Below are 19,476 nucleotides of genomic sequence, written 5' to 3'. Positions count from 1 at the left end.
ACTCATCACACAATGGGAAGGGAGATACGGTGCAGAGGCAATGATTGCGAAACCAAATTTTCACAGCAGAAGCATCTTTTCGGAAAATTTAATTGCCATAGAATTACGTAAACTCGAAGTAAAATTTTATAAACCAATCTATGTCGGTATGTGCATACTCGACATTTCGAAGACATGTTTATACGAATTTCATCATGAATACATGTCACCACTGTATCGAAATAAATGTCGGGTAATGTACACCGACACAGACAGCCTAATATACCACATCAAATGCGAAGACGTATATGAGAATATAAAGCGCAACGTAAGCAAATTTGATACGAGCGATTACATTGCAGACAATGCGTACGGTATACCGGTTGTGAATAAAAAGGTGCCAGGTCTAATGAAAGATGAAAATAACGGTACGATAATGACTGAATTTGTAGGACTTAGAGCAAAAATGTATGCATTACGAGTGGATGGTAAGAAAGATACCAAAAAAGTAAAAGGTGTCAAGAGTAACGTTGTCGCGAGAACGATAACGTTTGATGATTACACGCGGTGTTTGAATGAAGAGATTGAAATGACACGTAGTCAGTCATGTATAAGATCGAAATTGCATGAAGTATACACCATTCGCGAGACGAAAATTGCTCTAAGTCCTCACGATGACAAGCGGTATATCATACCTGAAACCACTGATACATTGCCATGGGGACATTATAAAATACCTTTGTAAATAATATTTGTTGTAATATATTTTGTATAAATATGTATATTATATGTATATTTGTATTTATAAAATTATTAGATAAATATATTGTAAAATAAACAGTGTACAAATATTTTAAATAAATGTTTATAATAAATTATTTTTATGAATCCATGAGTTGTGAGATTTATCCAGTCCCAACCATTTCACATAAACATCATCGCCTTTTTTCCGCAAAACCTTTTCCACGAGATATACATCGGGATTTGCAACATGATGTAACTCGTACTCGTAGAATCCTCCGGCGACGGAATTTCCGCGCAAATCTTCAAGTATATATGTCGCAGGATTAGTTTTCTGCACTTTGATAATTTTAAATATTTCAGTAGTCCAATTTGGTGTAAAACCTTTTTCGAAGACGGTCTTGAATTTACTCACGCGTACCTGATAGCCTACTTTGAATCTTGCCGGAGCAGCAATTTTTACTATATACCGTATTTAAAAGTTTTTCGGCAATCTCCGGAGTAACATCGATAGGTTTCATACCGATAGTGCGATGTTTTCGCGCATTGTACTCTGCAACGAGTCGGGATAGCGCGTCGATCCACTTGTAATTACCATTAAGTGTAAACATTTTCCACATATTGTTCTTTAAAGTACGATTAAATCGTTCCACTACTGAGGCTTTCATAACAGAATACGTCGAGTAATGATTGATGTTGTGTTTTTTACGAGTTTCTGCACATTTGCATTGTAAAATTCTTTTCCTCTATCGGTTTGTATGTTTCTCGGACATCTCTTGCTATCTCGAATTATCTCAGCGATAGCGTCAGCTGTTTCGCGTCCGCTCTTATTCTTGAGCGGTAGGGCCCATGCATACTTGCTCAACACATCGATGACGGTGAGTATGTAATTGTATCCTTTGTTGACTCTTGCATAAGGACGCATCTCGACCACGTCAGCTTGCCACAGGTCGTCGTATCCATGTACTATGACACGTCTACGCGGAAAATTTCTTCTCGCTGGAGCGTGCAATTCCTCTACGAGTAGCTGCTTTTCAGAGGTGTTTGATCGAGGCATATTTGTAATAATGTGATATAATTTTCACGTACAGTTCTTTATGTATCTTTTGATGTAGTCTGCGTTACAGCCATTTTATCCAACGTTAATAATAGCGCCTGCATATTCCTTTCAAGCCTGATTATTTTTTTCTCAATTTCTTTCTCTTGATCTCTCAAAAGCTTGACACTCGCTTCGACATATCGTTTGTTGGCTGCATCATTATCATCTTCCGGTTGCGCTACACGTCGTATCTTGCGCGACCTTGCGTCATAGCCAGAGGCTGTTAGACACAGAGTATTATCGCGCACGTAATTTCTTAGTAATCCATCCCATTGATAATATGAATTATTATTCGACGTTCCAAGTGATAATCCAAATTTATTAATCGACATTTCGATACCACTAATATTGACAGACTGACTCGTATCGTGGATGTATAACTTATTTTATAATAATACCAGCTTCGTAAAGTTCCTCGATAATCGATAATATTTCATTGCTGTGGGCGTTGTTGCCGGCTTGACGTGAAGCTTCGAGCAATCGCAGACGATCTACCAACTCGTTGGGATCATTCCAATGCACGTAATCAATCTTATTATTGTTTAAGATCATAGCACGCGGTATATCTTTTCCAGATTTTTTATCAGAGAATAATGGTGCGATTATATATTTATATTTGTATCCCTTGTTACCTAATACAGGCTGATTCACATTACCATTTCGTCTGTGCGCATTTGTTCTTATTAATATACTTTTGTAGTTTTGCAAGTCATTCGCAGTATATATTTCATCGTCGGGAATTCTCTTGAAAACCAACTCGTAAAGACCTGCTGTTCCAACGTATTTTGATCCATCGATAATTATATTATCATTTTTATCCACATCGAAATTTTTATTACCGAGCGTCATTCCTTTGTCGATAAATTTAACACCGTATACGTAATCCATCTTGGAATTTTTATCTTGACTCAATATAGCTGCCACATATTTTTGAGCAAGTGGACCCAGGTGATTTCGCAATGAATTTTGACCATCGGATGTTTGTAATGAATGTTGAATTGATGTCACAAGCGATTCAGGTGGTCTCGAAAATTTCCTCGATAGATGTCTTATCATGCAATAATTGCCTTGGCTGTACATCTTGTATCGGAGTAGAAGTAGTTGCATCCAATAATTGTTGCATTCGCCTGCTTTTGATTCGCTTTGGAGTAGAAGTTATACCGCTCAATGATATATTTGATCGCTTTGTTTTAAACTCTTTTTTCTCTCCGAGCATACTCAATGGTTCAATCTTTTCTTCACCAGACTCAACACCGACTGTATTTTCAACAAGCTGTTTCAGAGGTTCAGAGATTGGTTTAAAATGCCTCTCCAATGCATCGTCCTCCTCCATTTTACCAGTTTTCAAGAAACGATATTTTTTACGGATTGAATCGCTCGTTTTCGCAATCTCTATCACAATCTTTTCACGATCGTTATTCATCATGTTGCAATTTAGACGTTGCTCGATCAATGCATCGAAAGCGACTAAGTGCTTTGCGGTATTGCAAATTCATTAAATCCTTTTCTGTATCGTCCATTAGTCAGCGGACTGTCCTTGTCAATCGCTGCGAATCCATATTTATGTTGCCAACATTTCTGACAAAATGCACGAAAATTATTGTAAGACATATCTGTATTTACGTGATCATTGTACACATGTTTCAAGTTTGTCCCATCTGTTTAAATAAAATTAATAAGTTTGCATTGTCACGTACAAGATGCTTGGGTATCTTGGCATACGTTTGACAAAGATAGAAACAGTCGACGCTCGAGTGTCGCCCCATTGCAAAGTACTCTCTTATCGTATCTTGCTTGTCACATGCCACGTCATCAAAGATAAAAATGGAATTCGGAAGCGCCTCACTCGGTGGAATGACATCGCTATTATTAGAGAATGTAAAATAACCAATTTCTTCTATCGGTGATAGCAAATTTTCCAAATATCGATATTTCGGTTGTTGAAGCGATTTTGAGTATACGTACACGTTCTCGAAGCAAACGCCGTGCGGGCTTTCTATCAAACTAATCAACGCGTTAGTTTTACCACAATTCGAAGGACCGCAAATGATTCCGCGTATAGTATTCGGCAGTATGTTTCCATGTCTGCGTATTTCTTTATCCGACATCAACCGTGTTTTATCGTCGAAATTTGTAACTGTGATTATCGTCGATTGCTGAACGAACCGCATGTTTTCTCTCGAATGAATGAATGAGTCATGGAGAGCCTATTTATAGCTGCGCGGAACCATGAATCACTCAGTATCGAAAAAATGTTTGTTCTGCTAACAAGTGCTTCCGATATTCACGGTTTAAGCGCCGAACAGCTGCAATTTGTACCAAAAGCATTTTTATTGCGATATGAAAATCACATCCACTACGTGTGGGACAAGCTTCCGGAACACATAAAGGCGGATCCAGAGATTCAGACCTGTCGTCGATGTTTCAAACATTACAATCGACCGTGGCAGCAAACGCACATCGATGGTCCAGCGCCGATGATAAAGGATTACAGCGAATGTCAACGTCAAATAGGTAGTGGTCTCTTTAATCGCGCGATAAACGCGCTTCCGATCGAATTACATATTCCCGGCTATCAGTTTTGCGGTCCGGAGACTCATTTGGAAAAGCGATTGGCTAGAGGTGATCGAGGTATTAATCCATTGGATGCCGCGTGTCGCGAGCACGACATTGCATATTCTAAAAGCAACGCCCTCAGAGAACGACACGTTGCTGATAATATACTCGCTGCGAAAGCGCGAAAACGTATTACTGCGAGAGATTCAACTCTTGGTGAAAGAACAGCCGCTACGACTGTTTGGGCAGCTATGAAAGCAAAGACAAAATTCGGTATGGGGATGAATGTGCAAAAATCTTTGAAAAAGAAGAAGAAACGAATACTGCCTGTGGCGAAGCGTGGTGGTATCTTGCCAATTTTACCATTGTTGGGAGTTCTCGGTTCGTTGGCCGGTGGAGCAGCGGGAGTCGCAAAGGCTGTGAATGATAGCAAGGCTGCGCAACGTCAGCTTGAAGAAATGCAACGTCATAATCGCGCTATGGAAGGTCGTGGAGTTTATCTCGCTCCATACAAGCGTGGACAGGGATTCTCAACTAAGAAAAAAAAACGTCAAAAAAAACGCCTGTGGGTATAACAACTAATGTACAATTAGAACAACTGGCAAGACGTATGCATATACCATTCTTTAGAGGTGTTTTCATGCGCAATAATTTACCGATAAACGGTATGCGACAAAATGAGAGCGGTATCGTCAATTTGGACGACGTTGATGGTCCCGGTACTCATTGGGTAGCATATGTAAAGAGGGGAAAGCGATCAATATATTTCGATAGTTTTGGTAATCTACGACTACCCAAAGAATTGGTGCAATATTTAAATGTTACGAAAATAGAATACAATCACACATCTTATCAAAATTATAATCAGAATAATTGTGGACAATTGTGTTTACGATTTCTTCAAACGGTTGATATAAAGCCTGTCAATCCATCATCACGATTCAGTTTGACAACATGTCGCTAACACTAACGTTGACTGGCAAAAGTAGCGTTCTCGCTGTAAGCTACTTTCCAGCTATAGATTTATCGAATGGTGATTATGAGCTCGGTTTAACAGATTTTGAAACTTATCATACGATTCCGAATGTAAATTCTAAGAATAATAAATTTTACTTTGATAACGATGACAAGGAAATTACAATACCCGAAGTATCATACGAAATACAAGCTATAGATGAGTATCTGAGACGTGCAATTTCACAATATCCTTCCAATAAAGAGCAGAATGAAGATGCAATAGCGCTTCGCGCCAATCATAATACTCTAAAGAGCGAAATCAAATGCATCTATAGAATAAACTTTAATAAACCATACAATATAGGATCGTTGTTGGGATTCTCGTCGAATCGTATATTGCAACCTCACAAATGGTATGATTCGGATTTACCTATAAATATTATTAGCGTGAATATTATCCGTATAGAATGTAGCGTCACCACTGGTGCGTACAGTAATGACAAGCGCGTACACACGATACATGAATTTTCACCGAGCGTGCCGCTAGGATATAAGATATCGGAAACGCCTGCACAGATCATTTATCTCCCGATCGTCGTATGGAGCATTACTGATCTAACGATACGCATTGTTGATCAAGAAGGACGATTGTTGGATTTTCGAGGAGAGGAAGTTACTGTAAGATTGCACGTACGGCGTCGACAAAATTAGCGTGTGATGCTCGTGCTAAATGATACGGAGCACGTGAGAGATAATAATTTTACGAGGGACATTACGAGGGACAATACTTTTGCGAGAGCAGCTGCGGCAGTGAGCGACAATAATCAGAGATCTCGTTACACTAAAAAGAAACTCAGCGCATTGAATCGCGAATTTTTAAAATCATTGGGATTCATCGTACGAAAAGATGATTGATATTTTGAATATTGGTGGTGAACCAGTCTTTGATGATCGTATCGTCAAGGAGACACATACATACAATCCATATGCTAACACATCGCTTGGACATAGCGACGAGATATGGATACCTATACACCACCAGGATTTGTACACGTTGCCGTGCGAAAGCTTTTTGTATGTCGAGGGAAAGTTGATGACATCTAAAATAGATGCAAATAAAACGATGATATTAACAAATAATTGTGTTGCGTTCATGTTTGATGAAATTCGATATGAACTCAATGGTGTGGAGATTGATCGCAACAGAAACGTTGGAATAACTTCAACGATGAAAAATTATGTTTCTTTAACAACCGAGAGAAGTAAAATCTTGAAGAATGCTGGATGGGATATGACACATAATGGGTCATGTAATGAAATTTGTATGTTCAACTTTTGCGTGCCGCTCAACATGCTATTGGGATTTTGCAAAGATTACAAGCGTGTTGTGATTAATGCTCGCCACGAATTAATTTTGATACGTTCGCGCAACGACAACAATTGTCTGTATGGACCTGCTGAAGCTGCTATTGAATTACTCAAGATACAATGGCGTATGCCTCATGTACTATTGAATGAGGTCAATAAACTGTCCTTGCTACGAGCATTGGAAAGCGGGCAATTCTTAAACATGAGTTTTCGCGCTTGGGATCTAAACGAATTTCCTCTGCTACATAGTACAACCAAGCATTCATGGACTGTGAAAACTGCTTCTCAGCTGGAAAAGCCGCGATATGTGATCTTTGCACTGCAGACTGGTAGAAAAAATATTATGACAAAAGATGTTACTGTATTCGATCATTGTAAATTAGCCAACGTAAAGCTCTATCTAAACTCGGAATCTTATCCCTACGATAATTTAAATTTAGATTTTGAAAAAAATAGATTCGCCCTCTTGTTTGATATGTACTCTCGTTTTCGCAAATCTTATTACGGGTGTGATATTGAGAATGTACTAACTATCGCGAAATTTCTACATTGCGGTCCTCTCGCAGTTATTGATTGTTCGCGACAAAATGATTCTGTCAAAAATTCTACCGTGGACGTGAGAATAGAGTTTGAATATAAGGAAGATGTACCGGCAAATACTACAGCCTATTGTCTCATCTTGCATGATCGTGTTGTCGAATATTGTCCGTTGTCGTAGTTCGTAAAATTACATAATCAGCAATTATCCCCTCCTCCGATGTAATATAAATGATTGAGATTTTTAACAATCGACATCAGTCGTCCAACATTCTTGCAACAAAATGGTTGTACCGACGTTTGTGGATCTGCAAGGATTTATTCTCAATAAACGATTTATCGTGAAGGAAGCGGCGATTCTGAGAAGAGGATTCATTGTTTCACATTATTTTTTCGCATGCCCCGTACCATGGGGTGTGCTCATAAAATCGGAGAGACGTCAAGCCTCATGGTTGACTCGAAATCATCATGGATTGCAATGGGAAGATGGAAACGTTCCATACAGCATGGCTCAGCGTTTGATTACAACAGCTATCGCTGGTATGATACAAGAAGAAGAAGAGTCATCCTCTCTTGTGTACGTAAAAGGCCATGAAAAGCGAGAATGGTTGACCGATATAATGGACGATGCGAGAAACGGTTTCATTATTGAGACCTTGGATGCAAACTATGAAGATATTCCTACATTAAACAACTTAGATACTACCTATAGCCTACGTTGCGATAAACATGTAAAAAATTGCGCTTTAGAAAATGTATTTAAAATATTTAATTGGTGGTCAAATCATCGCAATGATTCGCCACACCCTTTTTTTTGAATAAATTAATATTGAAATAATATTATCTTTGTTCGCTCATTTTCCTCATACGCATACAAGTATTATATGTCCACACGTGCTCGTATTAATTTCAGCATGTGACAGCATTCTTATGTTATAATTTTTTAAATGTAGTCGATTGAGGTTTGAATGTGGTTGATTGATGTTCGATCGAGGTACGAACATGGTTCGAAAGTGGTTCGAAGGTGGTTGATCGATGTATGTACGTGGTTCGATTGATGTTCGATCGAGGTTCGAAGGTGGTTCGAAGGTGGTTGATTGATGTTCGATTGAGGTTCGAAGATGGTTCGAAGGTGGTTGATTGATGTTCGATCGAGGTTCGAAGGTGGTTCGAAGGTGGTTTGCATATTATAATTCGTTTTATGAACAGACGTTGACTTTAATTTTTATGCTAACTTTTGTCTTTTTATCAAAAGTAACTTTATATTTTATCCTATGTAACATTATATTTTATCTCCTACTTTTCCTACCGAGAGCGGGTCTGTCTCCGCGATGTTCGTCATAAAGTTTTTAGCGTTTGTGCTGTTAAGTATAGTAAAAAAAGAGTGAAAAAAAAAAAAAAATGACTGGAGGTTTTCTGCGCCGTACGCTCCCCGAAATAGTAAGTTGTACAATTTATTTAAAACTATTGTACAGAATGTTGCAATATGTTTAGATATATATATTAAATATTCATATTTTTCAGATGATCTATAACATTGTGCAAAATTTACGGCCGCAACACATGGTGGAGCAAGGCTTAACTGAACGAGAGTGGATGAGAATGCTGAGGTGGGAACATCGACAAATGTTTGCAGAAATGTGGTGCGAAACTGCAGAGGCGCGGGAAATGGATGCCAATAACAATGGGCTATGGGAGAACATGTATGCTCTTCGGGAACTGTTTGGCCTAGAGCCATATCCACCAGAACCTGTGGTGGAAAATTGGAACTAGTAAGTATTTCTTTTTAATTATAAATTATTAAATTAATTAATAACAAATTTCTGTTATGCAGGAGTCCCCGCCCAGCCGTCGTCTCCGCTTCGCGCAGCATCTAACATTCGGCCGCCTCAACATATCCAGACACTCTCGTTCAGACAGGCATTGCTCAACCTTGTGTTGCTGTCGTAAATATTATATTTTTATATTATTGTATTATATTTTAGATTTTATATTAATTTATATTTTATATTACATTTTATTTTATATTATATATTTTAAATTTTTTAAATTTACACACACACACAGTTATAAATAAAAATTATTTTAAATATTAAAAATATAGTTTATTTTAGAATAGGTCCTCTCTCCTTTCCTCCTATTAAAATCTTATTAATTAAAATTACTATAAATATTATAAAAAAAGTCTCTCTCGCGTCCGCCTCTCGCGCTCTCCTTCGCTGCATCAGCTCTCGCGCTCTCCATCACCGCATCATCTCGCAACATCTCTCTCTCGCTCTTGCATATACGCCTCGCTTGCGTCATCTCTCTCGTGTGCGCCTCGCGCTCTCCTTCGCTGCATCAGCTCTCGCGCTCTCCTTCGCGTCATCTCGCTACCTCTCGTCATCTCGCGCTATCTCTCTCGCTCTTGCATATACGCCTCGCTGCAACACCTCGCGCTCTCCATCGCCGCAGCATCTCGCTACCGCTATCTCTCTTTCGCGAACGTCTCTCTCGCGACATCTCTCTCTCACGTTCGCCTCGCGCTCTCCTTCGCGTTCCTCTCTCCCCGCGGACCCCTTACCCAAAAAGTTTCATGCGGTCTTTCGCGGATTCCCCTCTCCCCGCAGACCCCTCACCTACAAAGCTTCATGCGGTCTTTCGCGGACGCCTCCCCCTCCCCGCGGACCCCTCGCGGACCCGTCACCTAAATCGCGGACGCTTCCCCCTCCCGCGGACCCCTCGCGGACCCTAAAATCGCGGACGCTCCTCCTCCCCGCGGACCCCTCGCGGACCCTAACCTCGCGGACGCCTCCCCCTCCCCGCGTGACGTCATTCCCCCTCCCCGCGTGACGTCATTCCCCGCGCCATGGGTTCCCCTCGCCCCTCACCCCCCCTCATTGCCCCATGGGTTAGAACCCGTCTAGTATCACTACTCCCAACTATTTGCGTGTTGACGCAAAACAGCTGTCTGTCATGACGCGTAGTTGCGTCAATTTTTAGGGATAAAACCCTATTTAAAAAAATTCCAGTGATTTTTTTTATCATTGACTCGTATTTTTGTTCGATTAATGACAAAACCGAGTGGGAATTGATCATGGTCATTTTTAAGCCGTTAAAAATTGACTCAGAAAATATTCTAAAAGCAGAGGAGTCAAGAAAGATAAGGGGTCGACCCTCAACCGTTATAAGATCTATACAGGCATCCGTAACTTCTTCTTCACTCACCTCAATTACAATTTTCCTTTTTTTGTTGTAAGTGACAGGATCGTCACCAAGTTCAGACTCTTCCATGAGTTTGTGGAAAAGAGCTGAGTGCTCTTTATTAAGATGACGCTGAAGATTTGTTAAATACGAGCCAGCAAGAGATTTATTACAATTCTTGCACTTGCTTTGTGTTCCGTCGAATTCGAAAGCTCCCCGAATGATGTCATTTTTCTTTCTTCCCATGTTGTTCAATAGAGAATCTTAACACACACAACAGAATCTTAACACACAGAGGACGACACCACACTATTACTCAGAAAGGAAACTAAACAGCAACTGATACGCTGGAGTGTTTGATTTGATATCTGCTATACCCCTTCTCACAGGTGCATGTAAACACTTGACCGAAGTCCACACGAGCTGACAACAACAAAAAACAAAAACAAACAAGCTGATATAGAATTAACTTGAGGTGCTATGGGTGGAAGAAGTGAAAGTTATTCAAAATACAGAAATTGTAGACTACAAAATTTTTGATAAAATGAGTCTTTGAACATGCTTCTATCTTAAATGGTTTGGATAGATTCTTTCAGAAAACCAAACTTTTAAAAACACAATTTAATTTCGCGCATTTTCTTTGATAAAATTGAACCCATTAATGTCCCACTAATTCTTAGTGTTGAACCCATTAAATAAACCTCACGAAGGTAAAAAAGTATGTTAAGTCCATAAAAAATATCGCAACTTGTACGTAACAAAACATTTAACCATCAAATATATTATCTTAAAAATTATATTTAACGCGAAAGAAACTTAAAATATTAGCATCAAAAAGAAGAGAAATCAAAAAATCATATTAAGCAATTTGGAGAAATATATAATGTATAATAATTAGATAGATCAATTGTTTTCTATAGTTAGAGTAGATCTATTTAATGTAAAATGTTAAAAATATTAAAATTGTGAAATTTTGCGATAATTAACTAGCCAAGTAGGTTAGGATTGTTAGGAACAATTCAATTTGTGAGTTTAAAATGCATTTTATTTTTATTAAGAATTAAGATAAACTTTACCAGGTCGGTCCGGAAGTAAAAAGGTTAAAATTGAAGTGACATACAAGACTTAACGTCCCCGTGTCATATTATGTAACTACTAACTATGATAAAATGAGTACTTGAAAATTATTCTATCCTGAGCCGTTGGGTTGAAATTTGGAATCTTAAAATCTTAATTAAAATAGGATAAACTAAAGAACGGCGTGAGAGGGCGTATACATTGGCTGAAAATGTCCTGTTACAAGGCAGCAACTTTAGAATATCGTTCGGAACCCTCTTTCGATGGGTAAACATAGAAATTCAGCACGCGTGATTTTTATTTTTTAAGAGAAAAAATAAAAATCGCAGAACAACTCTTATTTCTGATTAAAACACACATCGCTCAAAGGTTAATAGTTAATTTTTATCGAAATGAGAAAAAGGTTAACCATTTATTTTTACTTTTAGATAAAAGTCATCTATGATTTTTAAAAATATTAATAAAAAATAACTCTTATTTATTGACTCGGAAAAATAAAGATGTTTCGCGAAATTGAACTTCAAATTGATCAGTTGGTACAGTAGGTTTGATAACTCGACTGAATTTTTTGTTTTAAAAATAACTCTTATATTCAATCCCTGGTTCTGTCAGTGATTAAAAATGCTTTTAAGACTTGTTACTGTAAATATTAAATTGTTAAGGTAAAGTTTGACAAGTTATTATGTTTCTGATTCCATAAATTGTATTATTATATTGCTTAATTTGAACGTTAATATTGAATATTCATATATGGGTGGGTTAGTCATACTTAAAATATTCATTCTTATTGCTGAGAGTTAGTTCCATATGATAGCGGCTGGTTAGTTTTGAAGTATATGCTCAGGGATCTCGGACGACGTTTGATTGGTCGGATCGCCAGTTCCTTGTAATGACTAGTTAGAACTAGATAACGGAAGACCCTAGATTCAGTATAGTTAGTAATTAATAATATAAATGCTTGATTCTAATTTAAACAATCATATGTAAAGAGAAAAATTGTTAATTATCCTTAAATTTCAAGTATCGATGCAGGAAAAACTGTATCGCGCAAAAATATGGTTTCGCGTAAATGGCTGGACGTCACACTTCCCCCCTTATTTAAAAACAAATTGCGATGTATTCGAAGGAATTTGTTTGAGATCTTTCAAACGATCTCTTAAATTCTGATATGAATTAATATCAGAAACATTATTAGTAGTTGCTGATTCGATGTTGGATGAGGCATTATCATTCGTTTTTGAAAACCCATTAACGATTACGATCGGTTCCTTGGAAATTTCTTCAGGGGCAGAAGGTGACGGTGGTCCCTTGACTTGTTTTTTATTATCGGTCTTATCGATAGGTCCTCGTGCGAGATGAAGTAGCAGATGAATGAGAGACCTCCAAATGGCTCTAAGCAAATGCATACTCCATCCATAGTCGGAATGTAAGGCATAGCCGTGAATAGCTGTATAGACGAAGATTTTTATGATGCGAATAATTATCAGAATGCCAAGGATTCCAGCAGTTGCGGATCCGAATGAAATAAATCCGCTCCATACTCGTGAGACGGCACTCTCGGCAATTTTATTGAGAGGCTTCGTCGAATAAATTATACATGGAGACAGCATCAGAGTTAATGGAGTAAATGGATATCCTGTTATTCCTGTTGCAACTGTATTTAGCGGAGCGAGTTTTTCCGCGGAGAACATAACGTGATCCCTCAGCTTTTCTATGTCCTTTTCGGAGTATATTCCGCTGACAGAGAGGGGTCCTGGCGTCAAATGGTCCGAGGTTAATATTATCATTGGTTTTAATTGTTGCGGAGTTAACTGTCTGATTTGAGATTCAGGTGTAAATTAAATCCTCGATACGGTACATAGTTGGTAGTTGAAAGCTACATTCCCTTCGATTTCCGAATTTAGAAATTATTCTAGATTTCGGGGTGAGAAACAAGAAAGTGTTGCGGGCGGTTACAAGTAATTCCGTATAACATTTCTTTGTTTTTCTTACTACGACATCTACAGGTATGCATTTGACGATGTGTGTGGTCTCTGCGGTTGTAACTGCCATTTAGCCGGGTCCTTTCATAAGGCGATATGCGAATTCATCTGGTTGAAGAGTAGAGAAAGACAGAGCGTTGGTGATTACTTGTCTTTCTAATTCGCATTTTTGTTGCATAACATTATAATATAATGAAGTCATTTGCTGTCAGATATGTTTTTCCACGTATACGAATTTGAAATTCATATACGTGAATATATCCATGTTGTCCACGGGGATGATACCTCGGTTGGCGAAGGTATCTCCCTGCTTTGTTTCTAGAATAAAGAGTTTAGGGTGATCTGTGCGAAATAAGGTATATCCGCACAAGGGTTGTTCTTTTGTCTTCGTGAGTGCGAACGTGACGTCCTGCGTAGTCAGGCTATAAATAATCGGAGAAGGAGGGTTAGTTGTATTATCTATAATTTTAGTTACTAAACCCTCATGAAGGACGTCATATTGATGGAATTTGCAAGCAGATGTTGGCACGGCTTTCCAATACGAGTATCCGTTTTCTGAATCGATGCAAAATCCTTCGCTCAAGGGACAAATGGTTCCGGATTTTAATATTATTTTCCCGGAATTTAATTGTACAGGAACGTGCGATGTCCTCAAGCAGATCTTAAGGGGGGAACCTGGTTTAGGAAACTGACAAAATACATAATTTTTAGAATTTTTTTTCTCAGTTAAAATAAAACCAATTAATTCCAAATTTTAGGCACAGTTTATTATACATTTAAATTATGTAAAATAATTTTTTTATTAAAAAATATTTGTTTTATTTAAAAAATAAAGCTATATTGATAGCGCCGCCCATTTTTCACTGTGTACAACCTAGCGATCGTAATTTTTGTCTGAAACAAAAAAACCAATTAATTTCTTTAATGTTATATTATTACCTTCTATTTAAACTAAAATATTTTTGAGAAAAGTTAAATTAGATTATTTTTTTTGTAAAGAAAAGTCGCAATTTTTTCGTGAAAATTGTAACTTCTGTTTTTAAAGTTGTGAAAGTTTTTCAATTTTTGCTTTTCTTTTAATTTTTTTAGTTTAAATAGAAGGTAATAATATAACATTAAAGAAATGAATTGGTTTTTTTGTTTCAGACAAAAATTACGATAGCTAGGTTGTACACAGTGAAAAATGGGCGCTATCAATATAGCTTTATTTTTTATATTCTTAGTGTTTATTTTTTAAATAAAACTTTTTTTTTTTTTAATAAAAAAATTATTTTACATAATTTAAATGTATCATAAACTGTGCCTAAAATTTGGAATTAATTGGTTTTATTTTAGCTGAGAAAAAAAATTCTAAAAATTATGTATTTTTCAGCCTCCTAAACCAGGTTCCCCCCTTAAAGAAGGCTTGAACGATAACGTTGTCCCAAGTTCCGTATTAGCCCTTAGTCCATGAATAATGTTGTCATCTCCGAGAGAAAATGTTCCATCATGAAATACCCTTCGGCACACTGTATATCCGGTTTCGTGGATATAATCTACCTTTCCGTTATGGACAACGGAGACATGCGAGTGCATTCCGCAGTAATAAATTGTCCGTGATATTTTCACTTTGCACTGGATAACTTCTGCATGATTGTAGTCCGAGAGTTGTAGGAGTTGCACGTAGACGTCGGTTGAATTGGGTTTCCGTATATCAAGATTGCATTCTCCAACATCGAGCAACGATACCGAAGTAATATTCAGGTGTTGTCCGCCACAATCGAATCCAATAAGAGCGTGAATCGGGTTAATGAGAACGAGAATCGCGATGTACGTCAACATGTCTAATAATGCATAGTGAAATATATATATACACAGATCGATTATTTTGGGGACCTTTTTTTTCTATTAAAATAACAGTTGTATTTAAAGTGTATAATCGTGTATTTTTAATGTATGCAATGTATAAGACCTAATAATGAATATACATACAGATAAGTAGATTTAGATATACCTTTATTGATTCCCCAAAGGGATTACAATTCTTGCCTCTCTACGCGTACATTTATTTCTTATTCTACCTTATTCTATCTACTTATTCTACTTACACTCTACTTATAACTTATTCTACTCTTATCCTAACCTGCCTATACACATACACACACACGCTATGACCCTTCTCTATCTTAGCCTAGTTTGGACCTCCGCTTCCGATTTTCCTCGTGCCTTTCCGTTTCTCTCCTTCTCTCAGCTCTTCCCCTCCTCTCACTCTCTCTCTCTCTTTCTCCCTCTCCTCTATCCCTCCCCCCTTCTTTCCAACACTTCTTTCATCCATTCTTCCCCTTTCCCTTCCTCTCCTAATATTCTTTCTACTGCCTCTTGCCAACTTTCTTCCCTCCCTTCATCTCCTCTCCCACATCCTTCCCATACATGTTCCCATGTCTCTCTCTCTCTCTACCGCATATTCTGCATTCCTTTTTCTCTTCACTTTCCCAATACCTGCTTTCTCTTATTTCGTTACCTAACCTGAATCTTGTCACCCTTCCCCATCTCGTCTCCGACTATCCCTTTTTCAGGTACTCCGGTATTCCCTCACTCCTTATTCTCTTATACCATTTATTGAATTTTGATTCTTCTATTTTTTCCCTCCTCCTCTGGCCCTCCTTTTTCCTTTCTACTATTTCATACCCTATCATTCCTTCTTCTCCTTCCCTTTTCCACGCTAATTCTTCTAAACCTTTTCTTTTGAAAAATTCCTCCCTCTCGTTTTCCCAGTCTGATATCCTTCTACCCTTCTCTATCCTTTTCTTAATTTCTTCCAAACACTCCTTCGCCAATTTACCTCCTTTTCCTTCCTCTAATTTCTTCTCAAAGTTCCATGCCCTTCTCGCTGCTCTACCTCTAAGTTTATCCCTCTTTAGTTCTTCCCTTACCATATATCCGGGTGTCCTCCTATCTACTCCTAGTATCCATTTTAAAAATCTTTCTTCTGCTCTTTCCATTTTTTCCCTTTCCTTCCATCCCCAAATCTCGGCTCCATAACTTAACACCGTCCAGACCAGCGCATCAAACAACCATATCCTTTTTCTTACGTCTTTCCCGAATTTTCTTTTCCCTATGCTCCACACTTGTCCCATAATTCCCATTGCCTTTCTTACTCTGTTTTTTATGTGTCCCTCTTGTCTGCCATTCGATTGAAAAACATATCCTAAGTATTTTATCTCTTTAACCTCCTCTATCTCCTTCCCTTTCCACATCCACCTTATTCTTTTTCTCCTATCCCCTCCCTTTCTAAATATCATTATCTTCGTTTTCATCGCATTCATCTCCAGTCTCTTTTTATCAATATATCTTTCCATTCTTGCTAACATTGCCTTCATCCCATCTTCCTCTTCCGCCAACAGTACCATATCGTCCGCATATGCCATCGAGTATATCTTCCCCTCTCCCAGTTTAACCCCTCCCCATCTCCCCCTAGCCATATCCTCTTCCAAATCTGCAATCGCAATATTAAATAACAACGGACTTAATGGACATCCCTGTCTTACTCCTCTCCCCGTCCAAAATTCTTCACCTTCTCCTATCCTCACTCTACTCTTTGTCTCCCTTAATATCTCTTCTATTCTCTCTACCAACCCCTCTCTAACCTCTCTCTCCCTTAGAGTTCTTATCAGCACCTCCCTGTCTACCGAATCAAAGGCTGCTTTTAAGTTTATAAACACGCTTATCATCTTCTTTTTCTCCCTGTAAATCTGTCTTTGCGCTAAATAATTCAGTACATATGCGTTGTCCATTACCCCCTTTCCCTTTCTAAAACCTGTCTGATTTTCCGGTATTATCCCCTTTTCTTCTACTTCTTCCCTTAACCTTTCCGTCAGAATCGACGTGTATATCTTATACAGCGTCGACATGAGTGTAACTCCCCTGTAGTTCGTAACCTTATCTCCTTCCCCTTTTTTCACTATCGGCGCTATTATCCCTTCCTTCCATCCCTCTGGCCACCCCTCTCCCCTCCATACTCTATTACAAATCTCCCAAGCCCATTTTCTTATTTCTTCTCCTCCATATCTCCAGACCTCATTTGGTATTCCGTCTAAGCCTACTGCCTTATTTAACTTTAATTTATTTATAACTTTGTTAACCTCCTCCCATTTTATATCTCTTTCCTGTCCTCTTCTATTTCCTCTCTCTTTTCCTTTCAGAACTCTCTCCTCCACCCCTCCTAACAGTTCCATCAAGTGTTCCTTCCATTCCCTCATCTATATCCCTTCTTCTATTCCTTTCGTTTTCCTCCTCTCCCTATTTACTATCTCCCATACCTTGCTTTCTGTTCTCGCTTCTTCTGCCTCCCTTATTAATTTTTCTCCCTCCTCCTTCTTTTTCCTTTCACACATCTCCCTATACTTTCTCTTTTCTTCTCTATAACTTCCCCCCCCTTCTTCCCCTTTCCTCTCTCTTCTCAACTTCTGTCTCACTTTTTTCTTCTCCTCCTCACATTCCTTATCCCACCATCCCTCTCTTTTACTCTTTCTTCTATCCTCTCCTTTCCCACACTCTTCTAAAGCTTTCTTTATTCTTTCATTCATTTTCTCTATTTCTTCTCCTACCCCCCTTTTGTTCTCTCCTATGTCTATCCCTCCTATTTCCCTCCTAAATTTCTCTCTCCCCTCCTCATTCCATATCCCCCTTTTGCCCCCTTGTCTCTTACTCTTTCCCTTTTCCCATTAACCTTCTTCCCTTATCCAACAAACTACTGGGTGATGATCCGAGTCAATATCTTCTCCTATTTCTAGTCTTTCTATTCTTTCCCGTAATCCTTCATTACCTAATATATAATCTATCACTGTATTTCCTCTACTTCTCCTTTATACGTATATTCTCCATCTTCATCCCCCTTTACATTCCCGTTTAAAATACTCCATCCCGTCTCTTCTAGCACCTCCACTAACCTCCTCCCTTCCCTATTGCTTTTCTTGTCTTTAGAATTCCTAGTCTTTATCGTTCCTTCTTCTTCCCCCATATTTACCTTTCCCCCCATTTCTCCAGTCCTCGCATTAAAATCTCCTCCTATTATTCTCTTACCTTCCTCCTCTCTTTCTTCCATCCATTTCTTTAATCCCTCTATCTTTTTCTCTAAATCTTCATTAACATATACCCTCACTATTCTCCATTCCTCCTTCCTCACTTTCCACTTTCCCGTCATCATCCCCTCTTCTCTTATCTCGATTTCTCCCACTTCTATTTCCCCCTTCCTTTTTATCCCCATTGCTCTCCCTTTTTTGTTCTTCCTATTCGCATATTGTATTCCCCACTTAAAACCCTTTGGTAACCAACTTTTAACTTTCTTCCATCCTTTCTCCTCCACCCATGTTTCCATAAGCACTACAATATGCCATTCACCAATCCTATTCCAAAATCCTTTATTTTTGTTTCTCATACCTGCTATATTCCAGAACGCTATCTTCCATCTCTCTCCCTGTCTACCTATCCCACATCTCTTTTCCTTCCTTTTCCCCTCCCTCACCACTCCTTCTTTTCCTCTGTTTCTTCTTTCATCCTTTCCTGTCCCTATTGTTAGCTCCCTCTCCACTTCCTTCTCCTCTAATCCCCCTGTTTATCCTTTCTCATCCCTAAATTCTTCACTTCTCCTCCCTCATTCTTCAAAACTTCCTCCCCCTCGCTCCATTTCCACCATTTACCGTCTATTTGTAGTTTCCCCAAGCCTATCCGTACTCTCCTGCCCTCTCCTTCCTCTCTCCTAGCCATCTCTCTTAACTTCCATCTAATCTTCCTTTCCTCCCATGTTAAATCCTCATCTATCCTTTCCTCTCTCCCCCTCAGCTTTTTTTTATTCTCCATCACTTGTTTTTTCTGCTCAATGCTCCCCAATGTCACTACCGCCATTCCCCTCTCTCCCTCCCTTGTTATCCCTACCTTCCTAACATTCTCTATTTTTATATCTACTCCTAATTTTTCTATTACCTTTTCTACCCCCCTTCTTACCCCCCTTTTTCCATT

The sequence above is a fragment of the Prenolepis imparis genome, unplaced genomic scaffold (genome assembly GCF_030444845.1).
Source record: "Prenolepis imparis isolate NDT839.2.m4 unplaced genomic scaffold, iyPreImpa1.0 SCAF_6, whole genome shotgun sequence".
Taxonomy (NCBI): Eukaryota; Metazoa; Arthropoda; class Insecta; order Hymenoptera; family Formicidae; genus Prenolepis; species Prenolepis imparis.
The sequence above is the reverse complement of the archived record's forward strand: the minus strand, read 5'-3'. Positions refer to the sequence as shown.